The sequence below is a fragment of the Sinohyriopsis cumingii genome, chromosome 11 (genome assembly GCF_028554795.1).
Source record: "Sinohyriopsis cumingii isolate HCF-2022 chromosome 11, ASM2855479v2, whole genome shotgun sequence".
NCBI lineage: Eukaryota > Metazoa > Mollusca > Bivalvia > Unionida > Unionidae > Sinohyriopsis > Sinohyriopsis cumingii.
In genome coordinates, this window is record NC_142971.1 from 78698572 (window position 1) to 78725832 (window position 27261).

Sequence of the window (27261 nt, forward strand, 5' to 3'; positions counted from 1 at the left end):
GCAGCTGTTTTGCATTTGCAGGAAGTACAGTACATGGGCTTCTGTTGTTAGTCATTTCTATTCCTGCCAACGTATATGTTCTAGAAAACATTTTTCTTGCACAAGGAAATTATTGTTTCTGTTTTAACTTAACATCAGAATGTCTTCCAAATTTAACCGATGCCACAAAAGTGATAATACAATGTTTCAATGCGTTCATTCTGTGCAAAGGAAAGGGCATGGAAACCAGATGAAATGGCTCAAGATGAGGCCAAATAAAATAATGTATTTCCAGTAGACCTGTGAATGGGTATCCAGCCATTAATAATAACCTGGGTAATTAAATCAGCCACCAGGTACATGCTTAACATATACTAGTTTTCTACCAGTGCATGTGGCCCCATTCTTTTTTGCCTTCACAGGGAAAACACGTTGTTTGCAGTTGCTTCAATTTATCTCAGTGCACTTCAAGTAGTGCTTGAGAAGGAATGTTGCTGAGTTGCAGCATTCCGACTTCACATCTTCGTCACCAGGAAACAAGTACAAAACTGCTGGTCAAGGTTTATGCCAGTGAGAAACTTCCACTGAATATGGACATCACTTCACATCCAGCAGTCCACTTGGCTTTGAGACATCTGATTTGGTTAGGTCTGTTGGCAGAGGCTATGGCAGCTATCATCTTGGCATATGTTATAAAAAATTCCCTCACAGCATATCTATCCTGGTTTCAAAATTCCATGACATCTTTGGACCACACTGAACCAATTCCAGACAGAACATGGTCGTTGTGCAGTCATCCTTGTAAGATTAGGCAAGGTCACTGACTCTTCCCGTAGCGTTGGAACTCTACAGACCATGTCACACATTGTGAACAATTGTCCACTGACAAAATTCCCCGATGGACTGCAGGCTCTACACCTTGCTGCTGATGACACTGTTAAATGGCTGGACATGCACTGCTCATGATAAAGCAATAATAAGCGCTTGAGGATGCGGACAGGATTTTGCACATCCATTGTTTTTAAATTATATGTAAACATGAGGAAATGGATGACTACTCTTTTAATGCACATTGACAGGAACTGGTTCTTCATTACAAAGCCTAGTTGTGTCATGAGGATCACTGAACCATCCAGTCTGAACTGAAAGATAGTTTGGGACAAATGAAAGGACATGTAACCCGTTCAGCCTACATGTTGAGGCCAAAGCTGTCAGGAAGATGATTTTGTATAGTAACAGCTTAAGCAAGGTCTGGGTGAATGGCTTGACCTCTTCTGAATTGAGCCATGTTATAGAGTCAGTTTTCTCCGGTTCATCTAACTGGTCTCTTCTTCTCATGCAAATTAAGTTTAAAATGGCTTAGCATCAAGCGGTCACTTTAATAAACATTATGGGAATTGTAGTGTATATATTTAGAGCATCAAAATTTAATTAAATGTATGAAAAAGACACAACAGTAAATAGACTTTATTTATTTCATAAAAATATCATATTGTCACAGAATTAAACTGTTTTATTTATTGAATACATGTACTCGGGTTTCGTTTGTTTGTGTACAACGATACCCGAGGGTGGTTTATGTATCGTGTCGTATTTCGAAATAGTGAGTTCGGTTCATCCCATGCCGCATGTGCGAAGTGCTCTCAATATTACAAACTGAATCCCTACATTGCACAGACTGTGTATAAATACCTTACCATATGTACATTTCTTTACAATAAGAAATAGTCTTGTCAGCGGGCAGTCTGCTTCAAGGACTTGCCCATCTTCAGCTGTAGAGGTATGTAAGTTTATTAATTTCTAGTCTATAAGTTATAACTACTGTATTGACATGTTTATTTTGTATGTTTGCAATGTAGCTTAGGTTTACGCAGTATAATGCACATATTTATATTCTGTTTTCGACTTAGCAATGGATTTATAATAGTAATGTAAAGTTACATTTTTTTTAAGAACTGTTTAATATAGCAAGATTCTTATTGAGCAAGATTGGGTTTATTTTTGAACCTGTAATTTTGTAATTATTGTGCTGCTAATGTAATCTATATAACTTACCATGTATAACGTCATTACATTATTATGCCCGTGCCATGTATAGTACGTATTGGATATTTTTCAGCTGTCTAGCGTCAAATGTCTGGAGTGTATGGAGTGTCTAATGTTCATTGTCTGGGGTGTCTGGAGCGTCTAATGTCCAGAGTGTCTAATGTCCGGGGTGTCCGCAGGGTCTAATTTTAGAAGTGTTCCGAGTGTCTGAAGCAGCTGTGAAGCTGAACTGTAGCAGCCGTAGAACTGAAACAGTGTACTGATGATGGAATGTATATCTGTACATGTAATTTGTTAGCCATGGCCTAATTTTGGGGTTCGTAAAACCCAGTGTATCTTTCTGGACTGTAAAGATAAGTTGTATATCTGTCCCTCTGTCTTTATCACCATAATTTTGCTACCTGAGTGGATGCATTTTACTACATGAGTAAAATTTTACATCGTTTACAACCTGAGTAAACTATATCCATCGTTTCATTGTCAAATCGTTGTGAACCATTCATCCCTTGTCTTTATATTTGCTAAATTTATTTGTATTTTTCATCATTAAGTCTGTGCATTCTTATGTAAATCAAATCCAATATATGGATTATATATAGATACACATTTTCATAATTAGTTGCTCATTCAAGTCATCCATTATTAAACATTCTATTTATATCATCGTCAAAAGTGTTCTGTTGTGAATCCGAAAATCCCACCCAGTTATCTTGTTACACATATAATATTCACATAATGAATCAAGATACACAATAATCCATGAAAAAATAATTCATTAATTGTTAGATATAAAATTAAAACAATCTGCAATAACTCTCCATTGGGTCTCTGTTTCACATGACCGTTCCGGTGGCCTAGTGGTTAGAGCGTCCGCCTCGGATGCGGGAGGTCGTGGGTTTGATCCCCGGCCGAGTCATACAAGAGACTTAAAAAATGGTACTAACAGCTGCCTCGCTTGGTGTTCAGCATTAAGAGGTTAGTGTTAGGACTGGTCGGCCTGGTGTCAGGATAATGTGACTGGGTGGGACATCATGCTACATGTCTGCGGCATGATGTCCCAGTGCTAGACATCACTATAAACTGCCACATTGCAGACATCGTAGCGATATGACTGAAAAATTGTTAAAGCTACGTTAAAAATCAAAATCACATCACATCACTGTTTCACATGAATATGGAGAAATGTCTGCCTAAAACTTACACAACAAAATCAAACTGTCAGATTATCAAATAATTATAAATATTACACTAATTTCATATCCCTTAACATTAAGCAACACAATTAAGAAAAATAGATATATACCATGACATGATAAAATTAAGTTTGGAGAGTTGTAGGATTAAGAATGTTTACAGCATCTGCTACTTTGCTACTCATTAACCAAAAAATTAAGCAAACCGTGGTATGATAGGTAAATTATTACAGTAAGTTAAATTTAAAAAAATTAAACTATTTCAAATTATGTTCCAGATATGCGAAACATAACACCAAATGAATTTTAATACATGACTAGCAGCCAGAATACATGAAAATAATATTATCTGAAAACTTTCTTTAATTAAAGGCATTAAGATAAATCCTAACTAACATGCATGAATTTGTCATGTTATATATAACTATATTTTTTTGCAACTCCTGGTATATGATATTATTTAAATTTTATAATTTTTATTCATGGCAGTAAATTGTACAGAATCTCTTTAGTTAAATTTTGCATACATAACCTAATTATTTTAAAAGTGTAGTAGTTACACATGATCTATAAATAGATCCAATGTGTTGACAATTACTAATAATAATCTTAATAATAAGATTTGATACCACCTATGGCTTAATGTCTCAGAGCCTCATAGGTTTTGACATTTCTGGAATAATGCTATAACTTCCCATTGGTTGGGCTAGGTCACATGAAAAGTCCAAGTCGATGCAATGTGAATAGTGACATTTGTCACGTGAGGTCTACTGTTACTGTATTTCACATATATCAGGAGAGAATTAAGTAATTAGTTTCTTTCTGATTTTGACGTCATTTTCAATTTTTGTGTTCCTGTTGTAAATCTGCAGTCATGTTTTATGTAGTTTTTAGATATTTTTCGAGAGACAAAAACATCTGTTGGAAAGTTCAGTGGAAATTAAAAGTGCTCATTATTGGACTACAATATTATCCTAGAACTGTTAAACATTGTTCTAAGGAATTCTGGACAAGACCATCTTGACAACATCATGGTCATTGGAAGACCAATATATTTCAGGTTTTGAAATTTATATGGAACTTTTCATTCATTCATTTAGGATAGACCATCATAAGGATTAGTTTGGATTCACCTCATACTACTGTAAGTGTAAGTTAGACCATCATAAGGATTAGTTTATATTCACCTCATAATACTGTAAGTGTAAGTTAGACCATCATAAGGATTAGTTTGGATTCACCTCATAATATTGTAAGTGTAAGTTAGACCATCATAAGGATTAGTTTGGATTCACCTCATAATACTGTAAGTGTAAGTAGACCGTCATACGGATTAGTTTGGATTCACCTCATAATACTGTAAGTGTAAGATAGACCATGATAAGGATTAGTTTGGATTCACCTCATAATACTGTAAGTGTAAGATAGACCATCATAAGGATTAGTTTGGATTCACCTCATAATACTATAAGTGTAAGATAGACCATCATACGGATTAGTTTGGATTCACCTCATAATACTTAAGGGTAAGTTGCTCTCATATCTTTATTTATAATTATGGTAATTAAATTGTTTACTATGTTTTACAAAACTTGTTAGTTTTTAGGAATTAGCATGAAAATTTACATGAATCTCAGTAATATAAAGATTTGCTTACTTAAAATGATTCAAATAAATTTATAATGGCATTATTCCACTAAAGAGACCAACAGTTCTTTTTTAACCATTATATCCATCTGTGTTCTGCATTTGAGTTCTTTTCCTTCTTTTCCCTTCCCATGTTCTACATAGTAATTGTTTATATACCTGGATTTGTATGCAATATAATCTTCATTTGCTTACAGAATGTTTCTTTACAAGAATAAATCCTAACTCTTCAATCAGAAGAAAATCTAATAATAATACTTAACTTTGAAAGGCAAGCGGGAAATAAACTCTTCAATGTATCTGCATCTATTGGATTATTGTAACTTAACATGGAATGTATAAAAACATAAATCTTTATGCTCAAAATACTACAGTTTTAAATTGTAGTATTTTGAGCATAAAGATTTATGTTTTTATATATTCCATGTTAAGTTACATGTTTATTTCCCGCTTGCCTTTCAAAGTTAAGTATTATTATTAGATTTTCTTCTGATTGAGGAGTTCGGTTTTATTCTTGTAAAGAAACATTCTGTAAATATGACAAGCACATGGTTTTAAATATCATCTATGTAAGGTTATAATATTTTCACCATTATAGAACACGTGTTCAGGCGCATGACGCATTATGTTCTGAGAAAAAGGTGTGCGAGTATGGTCTATTTTAATCAGATTTTGATAGTAGGTCTGACAGATCTGTATAATCATGACTATTACTTCATCAGTCATGGAAGACATGGTATTAGGCGATGAAATCTTTGCCCAATTACATTCCTCATTAGAGCGAGATAAACAGCGTGGCCAGTCGAGGGACTGAGGCAATCATGGGACAATGTTCCTCACTCAGTCACTGAAACATTCCATTTTTCCTCTTAAGCCATCAGAGAGGAGGGAACATTTGTCCACGATTCCACCACAATCAAAAGCGTAATTCTTTGTCATGAAAGGATATTCTGACAACAGGAAGGCATGAAGGAAAAGACAAACTGGGTTAGGGTGGATATCTTCAAATGAAATTGTCCAAACAGATTTGGTGGACGGTATCACGACATTGAGCAAACTGTTGACCCATGACTGAGAGGGGCTATCTGAATTCTCTTGCAAATCTGACCCCGAATTTTCTGTATTATCTGTGCTACTAAGACTGGGGGTGGGTGGGGAGGAGTAGAATGAGACCTATAACCCTTACTCCCAGCTGGCTTATACTACATCAAAAACCCAATCTTCTGGGTTCGAAACCGATTGGACAAAAGTAGGAGATTTGTGATTCCACCATGTCGCAACATAGGTTGATCATTGCCCCAAAATGCTTAAATTTCTATGAAAAATTGATCGATGAACGGAGCATTCTGAATGAATTATCTCACCCTTTGTGGAGAGAATGTCAGTGATGACAATGAGCCTGTTGGGAAAATATCTGATTTTGTAATTTATGTTGGTTGCACCCATAAAAAGCTATCAAAACCAGTCAGAACAGATCAGTTAATATTGTGCCCACTTGTTAGAGGAGGCCAGTTACCACTACCGTAGTGCCAGATATGTATAATTAGGACTGACTTCCCCTAGTGTCATTCCTTCCACAACCGAAAAGCATTAATGATAGCCTTCATTTCATGGAGGCTGATGTGAAGAGGCAGTTCCCTGGTACACATTTGTTGCTCTGGCATTAGATCGGTTTCCAACCAGTACATACTGCAGTCTGTATATATTTGCTTCTAATTGGGACTTTTCCAAAAGAATTCCTGTCAAGAGCAAACCATAGTTGAAATAATGACACAGGAATGATCATACTTCAATGACATTGATCATTTAGTTTCTGATGGAATGAAAAGACATGTAATTTATAAGCAACCTTGCAGGATTAAATCCACTGCTGCACTGAATTTCCCAAGGAGATGCAATAATGTTTTTCTCTGAAATGCGGGTACTAAAATTTGTAAATGGATTTTGTGTATTTGATGAACTGTGAAATGATGGAGATGACAGAGTCATACCAGTCTGATATTGTTTATACACTTCATACCCTGATAGACATAACATATTGCTGGGTGATGGTTGGATATTTCCCAATTCACAAAGAAACTAAGACGACTCAAAATGATAACATTTTTGCCCTTGAGAAGAAAAGAATTTAAAATATACGTTTGGAGGAGATCATCGAGAGAAGCAGCTGTTGTCATAGAGGAAGTCGACCAGAATAGGGTGACAACAAAACTCCATAATTTTGATAAAGATACAGGACTGATATAGATGAAACAAAAGAAGGTGAAAATGGCAAATGCTTTTGAAACAAAATATACATAGCAATGAAAATGTTTAAAATGTGTGATGGTCAGCCATACTGCAATGTACAGTGTTTGACAGCCATTAGTGTAATGTATTTTCAAGGCTAAATTCACCCCTATGGCAATAAAGGCTGAATTTTTTTGAATGGTGCACCATGCATTCTAATTATATAGTAAAGAAAAGTAACATATTCACAAAAATATTGGAAAAAATTCATACTAATGTATACACAGCAAGGGGAATGATAAACAAAGAAATCAAAATTCTTTGATTAATGGTTAAAATTTACGTTGACATTGTCATGAATTTATCGGAAGATTTTTAAAATGTTAACTGTAAGATAGTCAAGTTTAAAAGCTAGCAACACCTATTGGCAGCAGGGGGAGGAAACAAGCAAGAGTTAATGGACTTTGCCTACATGATATAGACAGAAAAGACAAGTTTTCGTATTTAAGTTGGGCTAGATATGGAAAGTAGAAGACACATTCTTAATGTTAATGTGTCTTAGGAACATAATTAAAGACGAAATGTGATCACTAAATTTTGAACTATAATGCCATTACACCAGGCTGCAGAGGCAGCAAGTTGGGAAAGAGAAATATGCATACATGTTTAGTGGGTAACGAAAAGAGACAACTAATAACAATATGGGAATATGGATGCTTTGTTGCAGACGTTTTGTATCAAATGTCCATTTCATCCAATTGTATTTTTGTAAATATTTACAGCACCATAAAAGGCACTTCCCAGTGCCTAAATAATTTCACACTACAATAACTGACTGCACTGTGTGAATCAGGTTTCAGCCGACCTGAAAACTCTAACAAGACCTTATAAGTAAGGCAGTCATTTTTTTCCACAACTTAGATATCTTTTCTGTAAGGTGAAAGAAATTAGCATGTACTGCTATTGTTAAGCTGGAAAACATACAGTTACAAGTTCACAAGTATGATATTATGATGGTCAATATTTTTGTCCCTCAGCCTGATGTAATCCTTTTTAAATATTCATTACAGCAATCAGCTTTCCCACTATGTGACATAATGAAATCAACCAGTGATGTTCACTGAATGCAATTGTTGCCCTTCCTGACTTTTTGCACAAGAATCAAAATATTCCCAAGTATAGTTCTGTACTATTAAAACTTTTAAGAGGTTACTTTCCTTTTCATCCTGACATGTCACTTATTCGATGGTACTCTAAAACAAAATAATCACCAGCTTGATCATGCAGACAGTTTTCATCACAAAATATGCACAGTTTAAAATATCTGAGGTAATACAGTAATGTTAGTCTGGTTCCCTGACCAATTCAACTAAAATGATACCTTGATCAAAATCAAACATGGTCAAGCCAGTATATGGTTTTTATAATAAAAGAATTTTCATAACTTGTGCTTTTATTGTATAACTCTGTATTTTACAGGTCATTTCCATAAGTCTTACTGCAAATGGCTGGCAGGTCTGGGCTGAGGCTAGGTAAAAATTGGGACAAGTCATATGAGAGAGAAGACTGAAATCCACAGGAAAATTGGTTTATGTTGCAAAAACTTCCATGCCTTGTTGCTATTATATTGTGTGTGTGTGTGTGTTGACCAGTTGAATAACAATTTTTAAAAAACTTAGAGAAAATTAGACAGCTATAGAACATATATAATTATCAAGTAAATGCAACATACCAATATATACTTTTATTAATTCATGCATTCTGTTTTTATTTCAGATAAATCTCATTAAGAGAGAGAGAGAGAGAGAGAGAGAGAGAGTGGTCGAGGGATACATGGGATTCAACATATTGTGAACAAAGGACAAATTTTCTGAATGTATGGTACTCAAGATGCAGCACTATTTATCCACTGGTATTATCAGGTGCCAACATGAAAGTATTCATTATTGATCTACATCTGCAGATTTCATTTTTAAATGCCAACCTTCAAATTTTGGTTGTTACTAATTTACTGCCAGTCATTACTGATCGTAAGTAACTTTCCAATCCTTGATCTAATTTAGTTAAGTCCTATTGCAACAAATGAGAAGCAATTGTCATGGCAACTTAAGTCACACTAATTGTGCCAATGATCAAGGACTCTGAAACAGGTTATGAAATATGTTAATTAGCATTGCATGGGTACATGCATAATTTACTCTTGATTGTTTCAAGTGTCGAAAAAACTGTATGCTTGCCTAATGTGTTAATACTGGCTAAGTCCAGCAATTGTAAGTGAAGTTTCACTTCTATTTATCTAGTATTGTGTGTCATGATTGAAGAAAGCAACTGATCCTAAGACCAGTGCTACAATACAGTGCGATTCTCTCCTGCAATGTACAGTCTAAGCTTTCAAAACATTCACATGCCATACAGAACCATTGTTTTAAAGCTGTAGAAAGTACACCTGTATCGAGCCCCTGCTTTGAACAGCCACTTTTTTGTGGTGTACAAAACATAATTGTTGTGGAAAGTATTATGAAAATTAATGTAGAAATTACATTTGTATTAAATGCTGCCTTCGAAAGTCAATTTAAAATGGTCCCCACAACTGGATTATTGTAGAAATTATAGCAATAATGTTTTAGTTCTAAAACTGTTTTTCCCATGTAAGGCTGGTAATATCTCTGTTAAGTGATCATGTGCTTCATACAGCTTTGTTATTTTATCATAAACTGAGTGGTAGAAGCTACAACTGTAGTAGGTGATCACAAATCTTACATGACAACAAACCAGAATAGAAACATAATTACTGTCGAAGTCACACACTGCATTAGACAATTACCTTCCTTAAGTAGACACTTTTATGTGGTTCCTGAAAAAAAAATCAATGTATAAATTAATAGCTGTTCAAAATATAGCTACTTTAAGATAATATTTATCTCCAGTCTGATTGAAATGAATGACAAATCTGACCTAATCACTGCACCATAAGTGTCAGAAGAAACGTGCATCTCTTATTATAAATAATCATTCATAGATTTCATGCATCCCTTTTACCTACCGGTTATATTTGAGACAGATGTCACTTCTACTATTCCTTTTGTTTTCCGTGGTTTAAAAAACTTTTTATCAGCTCCAAAGATGGCTGAGGCCCTGGGTTGTTCATTATAGGCAGTGGCAGAAAATGTTGAGGCTGCAGGCAGGGTGAACTCTCCTGTTTCAGACATCATGGATTTTGTCTCTGACTCTTTTTCTCTTGCTGATGATTGTTTCTAGGAAGAGTAAACAAGACTTAAAACTCACTTGCAAAAAAATATACAAAACAGTAAGTCTGTCAAGAGTTTAGCAAACACCTATCATGCACCTGTTGATTCTGTGATCAGTGACCAGGGTACCCGAACAAAAGACATTTGCCTTAAATGTGTAAAAACCTGAACATACAATGTGCAAAATCTCTTAAATGTTGGAACTGTACATGTGTCAATTAAGGAGCAATACTAAAATCGGTTACCTGTTACTTGCAAATCAGCAGGTAGCACATTCATGGCTTACACCATATACTATTCCTAGAATTTTGTCATGCATACCATTTTGAAACTGTTTGATAAAGCATATATTGTCCAAATTTAACACTGGACTTCCCTTTTACATTATAACATATATTACTCCTACATATGTTTTCATAACAGTGGTTTTGTCATGTACTAATTTTATTACACCAAATGGTTGATATCGACATGGACCAGGTTCTGTGTCTGTATTAACACAGAAAATCTTCTAATCATATAATGCTTTACTAAGACTAAACAAAGTATGGTTCTGCTGGGCATTTGTGTGTATCTGGGGGGTAAATCTAACTTGAATTATGTAATAACTTAACACAAACTGCTATCATTGCATTGCATTATATCTTCCTATGGTATCAGTCCCCATTACAATATCATTATTCCCTGCACGAATTTACAGGTCTAGAATAAAAAGTAATGTCATCCTAGTATAATATCCAAGTCTGCTTATGATAATCTGCCTTCTTGTACTTGGACTGACCTGAAAGATGCCTGTAGGGTTGGCGAAGGGAACTGTGCATCATTTGCTGGTAAGTACTGCCAAATTAGTTTCATCCCCTAGATTGCTACAGTCATATAGCAATAACAACTCTCTCTCTCTCTCTCTCTCATATATATATATCATTACATTGCTGAATTTGCCAGTCTGATGAGAGGCCGATGACCTAAGATAAACTGTATGGTGAATCAGTCATTGTTGTCATCAAGCTGTTCTACTGATGACTTGAGAATGGCTTGATGTTTTGTGGTGCAACTAGACTGTAAGATTTCCTCACAACCATGTACCATTGATCAAAGGTAAATGTGAGTCTGATACAACAGGACTAACAATACCCTTACTTAATAATGGTGTACTCTTAATAGAAGTTAAGATGACAGGAATGTGGAGTTGAATGCCAGAAAACCACCTTTATGACATCATCCAGAGTGGAGTTATTCTAAAAGAACCAAGATGTAGCAACTAATGTTACCTCACTAACTTTGATTTTAATGAAAAATACATCTCTCACTGTGAATGATATGTTCTTTAATACTCCAAACAATGCATCTTGAGATTGTGGCTGTCAAAATATCATAAATACCTCTCAGCGAACAGACGGTTATGACTTTTTCTTTCTTTTCAAGTTCAATAGATATAATTATCTATCTCTAACTGGGTAAGAGTCTAATTTCATCATCATTAGCATAATTATGACTCAGACAGGGGATTTCAGCAGGAAGAGGTGCTACAAAATGTAGCAGATTCCTGGTCAGAAATATAAGTTAGCACAAAAGAGATAGAATCATAGTTACCAACAAAGCATATGCAACTATTTTCTAATGAAAATCAAGGATTTCACACCTTTTCAACAATGCTAGGGAAAGAAAGAAGACTTTTACAGGTAAGCTTTACATGTAGTCATTTTATGACTGAAGGGTTGTATGAAGCAACCATGATGTAACAATGTCTTAGACATTTAATCCACAATTGGATTATTCAACAATATAAACACAAGTCTAAAAATGGATCGCACCTGACTTCTTCTGCTTGAGCATTAAGCCCTGACAAGTCAGCATCATCCAACACAGAATAAGACCTCTCTGAATCTCATATATCTGTGACAGTTGTGCGTTAATCAGTTAATGAAGTCCTGTAGGACAGAAAACTTAAGGTCTTTAAATGAACTACATGCTACACCCATTACTCTGGTGAGGACTCAGGAACTGGAAAGTAAACTGAAGGGAAGGGTCTGAAATTGGAAGACCTTCCAATCAAGACAAAACTTTACATTTTTATGGGCTTAGAGAATGGGAAGATAAACATCATCAAGATCAATAGAGACCACCCAACTATCTTTCCTAATGGCAGTCTTGACTGAGTTCAATGAACTGCATTTCATGCTGGAATTCATCCAGAGAGGAAAAGTGGATGAAGAGTCAAAACTTTCCCCTTCTCTTTGAAACACAATGTGAAAATAGAGTCCCAAACTATGCATTTTCTTCACCCTCTCTACTGCGCTCATGCCAAGAAGAGTGTATTCTTGCCATAGAGATATGAGAGTCCTTCTTAACAAAGAGTAATGGAGTGGAGTGCTGTAAGGAACAGAAGACTAAGTTTGAGGTTCATGTTGTGGGACTATTGGTTGCTGTGCTTTTATCAGTCATTAGACTGCCATGTAATTTCCTTCTTTTCTATTTATAGTAACTGTACATGAATGAGTTCCAAGAAAACAGATGGGTTTCTTAAATGTGAAACCATGTGTCACAAATTCATTATATGTTGATACACACATACATGGTGGACCAGTTTAAATTGAAAAAAGTGCCAGATATTGAGAAATATGGGCATTATCAATGTGACTCAAGGATGTTATATGACTGAAAAATGATAGGAGAGGGATGTTGTTAAACTTGTGAACATGTTGCATCAGGAAAAAAAACCAAATCAATAGCACTGAAAAAATTATGAAAGAAGAATTTGACAGTGCTGTAATACAGCATTGATCATTTGTGGACTTCATGACCATTCAGCGAAAGTTAGACAAGCAGACTAATTAAAGTGAGTGTTATGCATACATTTTGTATCTAATTATTTTGTGTCTATACTCTCATACTAACAACTAATATACATGGATTTAGATGATTTGTGACAAGTATTTTAACTGCAGATCCAGGTAAGTAGCAATAATAAATGCATATTTTCCATAGAGTTTTCTGTAATTATGGCATGTACTACATAAATTGCTCTTTTTATGCTCAGATTGCCACTTACATAAGTAATATTTATGCTTTTACCCATCTCAGGGGTTGGCATGTATGAACCTACAATAAAACAGTTCAAGTTCACATTCAATATAATTTCCCTTTGACTGGGTATTCAGATTTCCAATCAGTTGGATTGATAGCCACCCAGTAGAAGGTTCCTAAAAATTTTTATAGATCTACTAGTAACCTCTCCATATTGTTAAAAGGACAAATGCATCATGCAAGAGGTCTGATCAAAATTCTTGAAATAAGTCTTCATGTTGCACCTACTGGGATCTTGGGAAGAATGGGACTTGGTATGGGAGTTCATCGAGTTCCTGACCCATCACCTCAGGTAAGCTTGTGAGAAAGACAGACGAAAATAAGTTTTAGGCTGGAACTGATTTTGGCACTGATGTTTTGTCATGCCTAATTTGTTTTATAGGGGAGGTTGTCAACCTTTTGGGATTGGGGTGCAGCTTTGCCAGGCCTTTTTATTCCTCAAATGTACAAGACCACAGCTAGGTTTATTTCTCTAAATAGCATCTCTACGCCAGGAAGGGCAACGCATAAAATATGTTAGTTTTGTTCAATAAAGACTGTCGATGTCTTCAAAGCATAACGTTTATGAGAGTGATGGGATTCTGCTGAGTGCCAGTGTCATCATGAATTGCATGTGTTGATGTCATAGGAATGTAACAGCCTCTAGTACTGGATATTATGATTTCTCCTTGGAGACAGAAAAAAAAAGAATGGTATGTGTGGCTATGGCAACTACTGTCCACACCTTTAGTACAAAGTCTTGTGACCATTAATGGAGACCCAGTCACCAAAACAATGCCCATGAGAGGCACCAATCTAAAGTGGGGGGGGGGGCATACCAACCCTTCTGCTGTCTAGCACCATCTTGTTATTTAAACCATTCTCAGTTTGTTCCCTCAAGATTCATGAGTGCAGAAACAACAGCATGTCTGATTTGGGTTGTTCCTCACAGAACCGCTCCAAACTTGATACTTAGATCCTAATACGATCCCGAAGGTGTAGGACTTTATGAAAATACTTGATAAACATCATTTCTGCCTTATCAAAAGTCCACACCTCTTCTTCCCTCACCTTATCCACCGGATGGAACAAAGGCAAACCAAAACAGATGCAATGGTGTTTAAGATGGGCATGGTTCCCACGCTTTTCCAAAGATAAATTTCCAGGTCATTTCCAGGGTTTTTCCAGGTTGAAATTACTTTTTTCAAGGTTCACATCAAACCATTATTGAATGGAACTAAAGAACATTTTGAGATTATAAAACATGCATTTTCTAAATCTAAAGACGTTTCTTTTTCAAGACTCTCCAAACCACAAAATGTATCACATGAAACAAGTCTGATTATATTCCTATAATTTAGCATGTAAATTATTTCAATGTACAGAATAAAAAGTCTAACTGTATTTAGCTGCATTATCTTGCTAAGTGAGAACAACATAATGAACATAAATTATGTTTTGTTTCCTTTCAAACTTTTAATTCTAAAGAATTATATAGCAATATATATATATATATATATATATATATATATATATATATATATATATATATATATATATATATATTGATAGAAAGTAACATTTCCTATTACAGTATGAAAAAAATATAAAAGCAAATAATCAGAATCTTGCCTTGTAACGAAAAGAGTTTAACCATAAATTTATCTGTGCCAATAAAATCTCAAAAAGGATTTTTCAAACAACCTAATCTCCTTAAGATGATCCGGTCAAAAATCAATCATCTGAAAAACATTTTCAAAAGGACTGATTTAAAGTTTGACAAAAGACCATCACATTTATATACTGTTGTATAAAAAAGGACTGAATTTTCTGAAAAGTCAACATGTCTTCTTGTAATTCGTTAAACCAGTTCCCAAACATGTATTGATACAGCAGCTCATAGTTTTTTAATATATACAATACTATCAGGCATTTCTACGCACCTAAGGTTTCTGTCTCCAATACTGAAGTAAAACGCATACCAAATTCGACCGATTGATGAAAATAAAATTTTGTAATGCTTACCATTTTAAAAGAGGCAAATGTCACCACAGTATTCTGTACTAAATAATATTAATTTTGAACACATGGGATACCACCACCGTGTTTTCATGACTTGTGACATATCGGCCAATTCTGCGCACAGCTTTGAAAAGATGTAATGTTTATTGATCGGTCAATAGAAATAAAATACTTGGACTGTTTCTGTTGGCAGTTCAGTCAAGTAATTTGATCAGGTTTGTAGCTAGTTTTACAAAATTCAATGTAACAATGCCAATACAAGAGATTTAAGGCAAACTAAACCAATCATGTAAAACAATTAGTAAAATTCAATATTTTATTAAAAAAATGAGCTATTATGTGGAAGAGAAACAACAATGAATAGGGTGTAATATGTTTACGTCTTGTTTATGGGGAAAAATACTAAAGAATTTAGAAATAGACTATATGCCAGGAAATTTGTGAGAATCCCATTCAAGTGGCAAGCTGACATGTTGGGCAGCAGACGATTTTTTACGTGTGGGACAACTTCTTGCAAAATTAGAAACTTTGATTCAGATGCATAATTTGTTTAAGGTATACATTTCCATCTTTTATAAAATGTAGTCATTTGTATGATTCTAACAGATACATAGTAAAAAGGATTTTCTGTGTTACAGTTTCAAGCACTGGAGTCTGAAGATTTATCAATAAAGTACAGCGAAATCTCTGACAACATGAAATCACCTTATCGGTAATATAAATTAACACATTGAGAGCAAGTGTGACCACAACTCTCCGCTCGATTTGACTTTTCTCACGCGTCTTTAATCACTTCAGAATTGCAAGAAGACTGAAAAAATACAAATATAAATTCAAAAGACAGTGACGTACCAACACATAACTCTGGGATGACCATCGTATGAATCCACTCTGGCGAATTAACCTTTATTTTCACCATTATTTCCTCAGAAATGGCAAGTATTATAATCATTATGTTGTTAATCCACAGTCAAACAAGATGTAACTACTGTGTAGATGAAACCTGACACAGTACTCGCCATTTGCATTACTAGTCACAGGACTTCACAAACCTCAAATGAGGACATCAAATATTCACATGATATCAACAACAAACTCATTTTTAATGTTGTTGTACAGAAATTCAATTATATTAAATGAAAGTCAGATACTTTTTGTAAAAACTTTTTGTTAAAAAAAGCACTCTGGTCAGTCTCATTTATCAAGCAGAGATCACATGTCAACGTGGTGGTCACGTGATACAACAGTACTCCAAAAGTTGTTCTCAGAATATACAAATATGGATAGTTTTGTGTTCTTTCGTTTTTACTTTCCTTTAATACACTTTTATTATTTTCTCTACAACATTTGAAAAGGTGGATTGTTAGATATGTATACAGTACTCATGTGACTAGCAATGCAAATCACGAGCACCAGGTCACATTTTATTAATGACGTAGTTTTATCTTCTCTTTCGAAAGATTGAACACAAAACGATTTTACTATTCACAATTTCTGAGAAAATAAGTCATTCAGTCTCCAAAACAAGCCATACAAAGATGACATTCCCATTATCTTAAGTGGAATATGTTTTCAGACTTGGGTCTGATGTCATTCAGTCTCAGTCCAAGCCATACAAAGATGACATTCCCATTGTCTTAATTGGACTAAGGCATCAGACAGGGATATGTCATTTGGTCTCATAACAAGCCATACAAAGATGACATTCCCATTTTCTTACGTGGACTAAGGCATCAGACATATATTTGTCATTCAGTCTCAGTCCAAGCCATGGAAAGATGACATTCCCATTGTCTTAAGTGGACTAAGGCATCAGACATGGATCTGTCGTTCGGTCTCATTCCAAGCCATACAAAGATGACATTCCCATTGTCTTAAGTGGACTAAGGCATCAGACATGGATCTGTCATTCGGTCTCATTCCAAGCCATACAAAGATGACATTCCCACTGTCTTAAGCTGACCAAGGCATCATAATTGGATTTGTCATTCGGTCTCAGTCCAAGCAAAGCAAGGATGATATTCACATTGTCTTAAGTGGACTAAGTCATCAGACTTGGATCTGATGTGTTTTAGATTCAGTCCAAGCCATATAAAGATGACGAGATCATGCCATTTTGTGTCCAATTACTATTTGGAGGATGCAGTATTGTCCTTGGACTGGTGACTACTGCCATGAAAAGATATAATGCAATGCAACAATAGACCTCTAGTGTGGCCTAGCAGTTAGAGCCTGGCACTCAGCATTAAGAGGTTAGTGTTAGAACTGGTCAGCCCGGTGTCAGGATAATCTGACTGGGTGTGAAATGATGTTCCTTGTCTGCGTCATGATGTCCCAGTGCTAGAAATCACTATAAAATGTCATAATGCAGATAATCGTAGCGATATGACTGAACAATTCTTAGAAGCTATGATACAAAACCAATACAAACACACGCATTGCAACATTATCAGGTTATGTTTCACTGCTATATCAATGACAGATGAAACTTTAATCATTGACTCTTCAACTGGATTTAATGCTTCCATCTGAAAATATTTCAGGCCTTTGGGGTCAAATATGGTCACATAGTAATAACACCACCTGCATGATCTGCAAAACAATGTACACAATAATAACACCACATGCATCATCTGTAAAACATTGTACACATAGTAATAACACCACATGCATATGTAAAACATTGTACACATAGTAATACCACCACATGCATGACCTACAAAACATTGTACATATAGTAATAACATCACATGCATGATCTGCAAAACAATGTACACAGTAATAACACCACATGTATGATCTGCAAAACAATGTACACAGTAATAACACCACATGTATAATCTGCAAAACATTTTACGCATAGTAATAATACCAAATGCATGATAGAGTCATATAATCTAAATATAGATCACCTCTGCAAAAGCTAATGAAATTAGTTGCACTTAAGTTCAGAATTTTTGTACATACTTTGGTTAAAGTTTCAATATTTCCCAAATGTCTAGATTTATAGCTTTCAGCTTATTGTTCCTGCCATGAGTCTGAGGTTTTCAAGAATTTTTCACCAGTGTTAATTTCAAAACTAATGTTAAAATGCTAATCAATGCTAACCTAATTTTACCTTTTCCAAGCCTGACATTTTTATGAAATCTACGGAATTAAGATATTAAAATTTGACTGATATTAAATAGACATACACAAACTGAAATTTATAACAGTTCTTGAGTGGTCAGGAAATTAATTACATACTAGATTATGGCATCATGAGGGAAAATAAAGAACTTTCCTGCCAGTGGATGCAAATACGCAACCTAGTGTTACAAAGTCAAGAGTGTGCTACAAGTCACATACTTTATCCAACTGGCTATAGGAATTAGCTGCAAAGATATGTGAAAGCTACAAAAGCATACCAAATGCAAAATCCAACAAATTAGTTTGTATAATTTTTTCATTTATTGTCTCAATAATCAAACATCCCAACAGCCCCAATGAGGAAACTGCATACTTTAATATCTTTGTCAAAAGAATTGGAACATACATAAGTTATAATCATTTGTTGGTTATTGACGTCATTTCCATGATTTTTGTTTCAAATATTTCTTTATTCTCACATCAAAAAATAAGCATATACATGTGAAAACGTCCATGCAAATTAATCTAAATTTGCTGGAAATTAAATATCTAGACATCTAAGATTTGATGAATTTCTACATTATTAATTTCAACAATAAGCTGAAATCAGATCAATTAGGAGAAATTATTAAACTTTCATTCTTAATGGCAGGACCATAATTAAAGCTGTCAAGTCCAACATACTAAGTTTGATACAAATGTACTTTCCAAGGCTATCAAGTCCAACATACTAAGTTTGATACAAATGTACTTTCCAAAGCCAAAATTAACATCTTCTGATGCCAATATTTTATAAAAGTGTTGATAATTATCACTGCCTTGATTTCGGCAGAACATACACTAAATTCAAGTCTTTAATAGGAAGAGACCATTTTATTTTCAATGAGGGGAGTACATGAAAACAACTGTCATACTCTGGTTGGTATATAAAAAAGGACATTGTGCCATTCCTTATTTTCCTTGACACAAATGAATCGTGTGATAATTAAAAGCAAAGTATCTTGATCAGAAAGAATAAACTAGCCCCATAAATTATATGTCCAGTCCTTATAGTACAGAGGAAGACAGAACTTTTAACTATGTCAAAGTTGTACACATGTACATTCAGCCTTGTGACATAACCATTACTGCTTAAGACAAACACATGGTTCGCATTTAAGAGTAAATTCAGATTTTTTATATTTGTTTGTTTAAAACAGAATGGGTTGTCTATCTAGAATTAAATTGTCCATACCTCAGAGGAATACTTTTCATGTTTAAACAGTGGGATAAATTTATACTGTTCAAGAAAAGCTTTACAAAGAGTGCCCCTTGTAAAGTCTGTGTGCAAGATTGCTCGCTGTCAGATTCAGTGTGTACAGTAAAAGTGCAAACTTAAATTATTGCAAAATAAGCTGATCAAACTTTTCTAAACATAAATGTACTGACTACTTTTTCTGTCCAAAATATGATAAAAATAATGATCACAGTGATTCTTGAAATGGTATCTGGTTGTAAATTACGCTTGACGTTTCAGTCTTTTCATGGTGTTCTTCATTCACTGGCTGTTCAAATATCAGCAAGTAATGTCAAACAGCCCCTCCATGTTGGAGATGGTATCAGTGTGCCTGCCATGGAGCCATGATCATTTGTAGTATTTATCCATCCATCAGAGAGCATTATAGCAGTATGAGCAGTGTGTCCACCACCAAGACATGTGGGTTTTAGAAAATCGAAAGAGTTGTATTGTATTACTTTATTTTATTTGCATACAGTTTCATTGATACTACTTCAAATTTACCATATGACTATCTTACCGGTATACAATATACTGTTTCTGGACAATCCATTCAGTGAATGGAGTATAACAGAAAGACTGATCAGAGCAGCTAGTACAATCAGGAACGATCACTTGATGGACTTTGTTCATATCCGAAAATTTAATCAGTAATGCTTTACGCAGACAAGAATTAGTTTCAACTCCAAAAATGATTGCTTAAAATGATGTGAAGTTTTCTCTACAAGTAAATTAGCAATTCCATTCCCACCAAAGAAACTTACACAAGTAAACATCCGGCAGTACATTGTACCATATATATATAAACATGAATTACCATTATTAACTTAAACAATGGAGGAATGAAAAAAGAACACCAAGCAGAATTTGTACACAAAATATAATTTAGAATAAATATGTTAATTAGTAAACAGTGCTCCAGCCTTAAGAGTTGACCCTAAGGAACTAAGATATATATATATATATATATATATATATATATATATATATATGCTGGCTGTATGGGAATAAAGGTGGGATATGCTGGATGTAGGGGAATAAAGTTGGGAGATGCTGGATGTATAGGAATAAAGGTGGGATATGCTGTCTGTATGGGAATAAATGTGGGATATGCCTGATGTATGGGAATAAAGCTGGAATATACTGACTGTGTGGGTATAAAGGTGGGATATGCTGGATGTATGGGAATAAAGGTGGGATATGCTGGCTGCGTGGGTATAAAGGTAGCATATACTGGCTGTGTAGGTATAAAGGTGGGATATGCAGGCTGTTTGGGAATAAAGGTGGGATATGCTGGCTGTATGGGAATAAGGTGGGATATGCTGGCTGTGTGGGAATAAAGGTGGGGTATGCTGGCTGTGTGAGAATAATGGTGGGATATGCTGGCTGTGTGGGAATAATGGTGGGATATGCTGGCTTGTGGGAATAAAGGTGGGATATGCTGGCTGTTTGGGAATAAAGGTGGGATATGCTGGCTGTATGGGAATAAGGTGGGATATGCTGGCTGTGTGGGAATAATGGTGGGATATGCTGGCTTGTGGGTATAAAGGTGGGATATGCAGGCTGTTTGGGAATAAAGGTGGGATATGCTGGCTGTATGGGAATAAGGTGGGATATGCTGGCTGTGTGGGAATAAAGGTTGGGTATCCTGGCTGTGTGAGAATAAAGGTAGGATATGCTGGCTTGTGGGAATAAAGGTGGGATATGCCAGCTGAAGGGGAAAAAAGGATTAATCTTCATAAATGTAAGGTACCTAACTCAGACATGATTTTGATCTTCCATAAAAATGCTGAAAACTTTAAAGAGGGATTTGGGGGTCCTACCCCAACAGGATCACAAGGGGCAGTGCCATTTGTTACTCGCAATTAAAGAACAACAACTCTTGTGTAACTCTACAGTGTATGCATGCACACTTTGAAACTGTTTATCTGTGTATTATTGCATTTTCTCCAATATATCACAAACTGAACAAAGTGTCGAGCTGTTTTAAAAACTGAACTATTCTTGATTACAACTGGCTTAAGCTGGAAATTAGCAGACACAATTAGGATAATCTAGCCGGATTGGAACTACCGAGGGGTGCAGACTCATGTCTTCCCTTGTGTTATATTGCTGCAGGTTAGACTCCTAATTTTATTTGCAACGAACCGCTGTGTTTCAAGCTGGTGCTTTTATTGGCAACATGCAGTGTGCATATTTTGACAGAGGGCTACATCTGTTCTATCATGCAAGAAATCTTTCTTCTTATAGTAATTAATCACACTTTTTCCAGATGCCTTCTGAGCTTCAAATTTCCCGTATGCAGCTTCTTTTGTAGGTGTTGTTCCAAACTCTTCCAACCACGATTACCGTAAGTCAGATCTTTTATGCAGAGGTCACAAAATGCCAGTCCTCAATTGTTCAGTTTTCTTATAAACTAACCAACTAAATTTCCGTCAACTTTTCACTCTAGCCATACCATTTCCATACGTTTTCTAAACCTTTGTCTAAACTTTTTGTGTCATGGTCTCTCTCAACAACTCGGGACGCCATGTTTTGCAAGCATGCTTCTTTTTTCCATTGCCATCAGTTTCCATTACATGAAGATTAACTACACATAGTTTGAGACTGCAGATTAGAACTGTTGTCAAGGTTAATTTACACAAGCTTTAGGTATTGATAGGCAAATATTACCAAACAAAAGGAACTTTCACCTTTTACATTTTTTACTTGTGCTTTCATTTTCATCACAAGTCCTTTTCTGAAAAATGAAAACATTTTTGCCAACTCATTTTTTAGAGTGAACGTACTTCTCTTCGCTCTTAAAAAGTTTCTACCGATATTGTTGTGCCCTATATAAATCACACGCACTTAAATAGCATATTGTCCAGATCAGGATCTGCAGAAGCTTTGATCAGATTCATGATTGATATGTGCGCACATTTAATTTAAAGACTGGTACAAGAAAATAGGGCATCATTTATTTGCCAATCAATTGCAAGTGCTTACAAATACACTCAATACATGGTTTCTTGGAAGTATGCCAGAGCTGCATTTGGAGAGTCAGTCTTTTTCACAAGATAATTGCAATGTTATGGATTAACCGTTAATTATTCACACTGGTTTCAATATAGTTGACGCAAGTTGAGCCATTAGATATTCTGCAGGTTGGCTATGGGTGACCTGAATATCAAAAGGGGGGGGGCTTCCTGGGGGAAAATGAGGTGCATCACGAGAATGCATTACTGGGAGAAACAGAACATTCTTTCAGAATTTCTCATATGTTTAATCTGGAAGTTTGGGTTCCTGACAGCCTTGTTACCATTCCTTGTGAAATATTAAATCCATTACACATTGCATTCCATCTAAATAGCTTACTGATAATAGCCTTACAACTCCTTGCAAAATATTCAATCCTTATTATACTGAATTTTTTACAGGTACCAGCCTTACAACTCCTTGAGAAATATTCAATTCAATAAATGTACTCTTCATTTACTCATGGTTGAATTCTTAGCTGCATTACTCACCTTAAACCAAGAGCGATCTTTTCACATTCATCAGTGACTCTAGAGTCAACAATAATTCACGGATTTAGAGTGGTCCTTTCATATCAATCAGCAACTATACAGCGATCAATGCTTTATTGACCCAGAGTGGTCTTTTCACATTAATCAGCAACTATACAGTGATCAATACTTTATTGACCCAGAGTGGTCTTTTCACATTAATCAGCAACTATACAGTGATCAGTGCTTCATTGACCCAGAGTGGTGTTTACACGGTTATCAGTTCTAGCTAAAGCTTTGACATAATAAACATAGTTACAATGCTTTGTCAATGTAAATATGTTATTATTTTTTCTTTCCTTTCGAAAATAAACTTGGGCTATTTGCTCTATTTCTCATATTATGCCACAGTACTTGATCCTTCAGAAGTACAATATGGTCAGCAACGTTTTGATTCATTCTGCATAGTACCTTCCAACTGGTGCAGACTTAAGCTTTAACGTGCAAAGAATAATTACAATGTATTGGCAAATTCTATCTCCGCACAGAGACATAATGTAGAGGCGTCATGATGCAAAGGACCGAACCCAAAGGCAGTGAACTTTAAAATGGCCCCTGAACAGGAAAACCCTAAAAATCCTGGAAATGTATATTTTCAATATTGTCACTCTTTTCATTCTTTGTTGCATGATATTTCTGTAGAAAACATTGAAATGAAAGCCATTTTCATATGGGCTCTATTCGAGACAAATCTCTTGGTGATAACTCAGTGTGAACGTGATCATCCACACAGAAGGATTAGTGATAATATTTTCAAGATTTCCACATAGATGGCCATATTGGATGTCAGTTCAGTATCTTTTTATTCACATTAAACTATACACCAAGTCTTCTGCTGAAAACCCCATACTGATAATAATTTCCGTTTACAAAGAATGGCAACATTAATGGAGTCACACTGGATACATGTGCACGAAAAGCAACTAATAAAATGTTCTTCTGGTGACAGCCCCATGTCAATATGACTTTCTGTTCAAGGGGAATGGAGATAACAAGATTTTAAAGATAGTTCCCAAAACAATCAAAGTGTATATCAGATTGGCTCTAGTTAAATTTAGGACTGATTAGACACATTAATAAGTCTTATAACGATAACCCTATGTCAACATATAATCCATTCAGGGGGAATAGTGACAGCCACCATGGCAGCAATATTGGCTCTAAGAATGACAATATTTCTGTTAGGGACAAATATTGGTGAACATTCCATGTTGATCATGACTTTCCATTGAGAATGGTGACTGCAAGCTTTTCAAATTGATTTCTGTTGCAGCCATATTGGCAATCAGATTGTCACTATTTTTATTTACAACCAACACTTTAAGAAATTGTTTAGTGAAAAGCCTATTATGATATTAACATCCATTCAGTAGAAATAGTGATAACACGATTTTTAAAATGGACAATGTGTTGGCCATACTGTCTGTCCAACAGGCATCATTTCCATTTAGGATCAACCAGACCATGAGATAAATGCATCCGTAAAGTTTCATGCAATCCTCCAAGCAGTTTAAAATTAGTGACGATAACAAACGTATGCTTATAGACAGAAAATGGACAACAGGCCATGCCATAAGCTATTCTGATCAATGATCAATAGAGCTAAACAGACAGAAAATAAAAACTTGAATATATCTCATAGTAATGGGTATAAGCTGTACCTGTGAAATTTTATCCACATGTGTTCCCACCAGAATCACAGGGGGAATTCTCGCTTCTGGTGATGCTGCACAGGAATGTATGGAGTTTAGCCAAACCTCAATCAGTTCTAAAAATAAATAAACAAGATCAGTGTAATTGGCAAATTATGCATCCACCACAAGTCAATCAACTGTCTATATAAAAAAATACACTTTAGTGCAAAATCCATTCTCTTCTTTCAGTAACAGTGACCCAAATATCAATCATCTTTCTCCTAAACTCTAAGTGTAAGCCATCTACAGCTGTTCTTTGAATGTATATGTGTAGTTTTTCAGTCTTTTTGTGATTCTGAAGCAATAAAAGATGCGTGAGAAAAGTCGAATCGAGCAGAGGGTTGTGGCCACTGTTGCACTCCTTGTGTTCATTTATATTACCAATAAGGAGATTTCATGTTGTCAAGAGATTTTGTCGTGCATTATTGATAAGACGTCAGACTCCTGTGGTTCTAATTATATGCGTGACTTACTCAATTTCAGTCAAGCTGCATCAGCTAAAATTCTCACTTTTAACACTTTTCTAGCTTCAATAATCTGATATAATTCATAGCTTTAAAATAAATTGCCATCAGTATCTTCAGCCAGTAGGCCTATCTGCCGAACTGAATCACCTGAGATGAACCGTGTTGGGATCAAGTCTTTTTGGATTGTCTAGGTAGGCCTAGCCCATATTAAACACATGCATTTGTAAACCTTCCTCGCATGCATGTTGAAACTGACAGAATGTCTTGTCCAGGACCCAGTGTGACAATTAAACTTAAGGAAGTCAAAGAGTGTTAATGACATCGTGTCAAAGGGGTGCCATGTGTGATATCCAGTTACTTCACGCGGATTACGATAATAGTGGAATTGCTAGCATTTGACAGAAAATCAAACAATAGTTTCCAATCATCACACAACATAAAACAAATGACTTGAAAGTAAAATTTTCAAGTAAAATTTTCAATCACTTTTTATTTTTTAAGCAACATCTGTAAAGTTCAATGACTTTCAATGACCTTGAATTGAGGTCTTCATTTCTCCATGACTTTCTATGACATTTAATGACCGTGCGAACCCTGTACTAAAATGAACACTTCCCCCCAACACAACCTTGAGACTAGAAGAGGTTTCCTCATATTTTTATCACTCTGAACACATTACTTTAATGACAGAAACTGATTTTAGTAACAAGGATGCAACAGATTCATGTGTAATATGCAATGTCACCTATCTTTGTGACCTATTGTAGACTGATAAATTGGCAAATTCTATCTATGCTAGATGTTAAGTAACACTCAGCTTCATAGCTTGCTTCAGGTCGAAAATGCACACAGATATTCTCAACATTCCAATTTGCACTACTTGATGCAGGGATAAGTAGTAAAATTTCCTTGGCAATGGATCATGAGTAGGAGGAGTGGTTTTCGTGAACCCTGCCTGTGCCTGGTTGGTGTCCAAACATCGATTCTCAATATATCTGATTATGGACAGGTATGTTTAATACATTTTCAAAGCCAATTATAAGATGGGATTCTGCATTGAAAATTCATCAATATATATATATATATATATATATATATATATATATATATATATATATATATATATATATATATATATGTGTGTGTGTGTGTGTGTGTGTATTTAGCAAGGACTGATAGGACTCACTTATGTGTTTTTCCCATCATCAAGTGTTGCTTGAAAATTTCCAGGACCCGATCTGGACTTAAATCAATATTTTCAAAATTTCATGGCTTTCCCTGGTTAGGAACAAACCTAATTTGTCTCCTAAATTTTTCTCATTAGCTCAAATATAACTCATTCTGTAGAATTTACATTTTTTTAATAGATAAAGATAGGTGCACAATGAAGCTACATTCCAAATGCAAAAGGTATGAAACAAAATGTCATGGAACTAAAAGGAAAGCACATGAATTGTCAAAGTAACTGTCATGCAATACAGATTCATGCAAGTCAACAATAACAAGTGCTTTTAAATGCTTTTCTTCATTGTCTATTGTTGTTTCTTTCCTCATGGGGAACAAAACAGTGCTGACTGAGTATTACTGTCTAAAATAACTAATAACAAAGAGTTTTTATTTAATTCTGGGATAATAGAAGTGAACTATGCATTTTATTATCTCTTCCCTGCAAAATATGCACTTCATTATTCCTTCCCTGCAAACTATGCATTTCATT

General features: G+C 35.2%; 1 protein-coding gene and 1 pseudogene across 3 annotated transcripts in view; one reads left to right on the forward strand and one right to left on the reverse strand.

Annotated features, from left to right (window-relative positions):
* LOC149788803 (enoyl-CoA hydratase domain-containing protein 3, mitochondrial-like) overlaps nt 1–27261 on the forward strand; it is a 433692-nt gene that overhangs the window by 89021 nt on the left and 317410 nt on the right. The gene's annotated exons all lie outside the window — the stretch shown is intronic.
* Nucleotides 1–27261, reverse strand: part of LOC149788805 (uncharacterized) — a 105991-nt pseudogene that overhangs the window by 36637 nt on the left and 42093 nt on the right. The window contains exons 8-9 of the transcript XR_016424252.1: nt 25045–25151; nt 10138–10348 (exon numbers count right to left, since the gene is read on the reverse strand). The product of XR_016424252.1 is annotated as an uncharacterized LOC149788805 (transcript). The remainder of the gene's footprint in view (nt 1–10137; nt 10349–25044; nt 25152–27261) is intronic.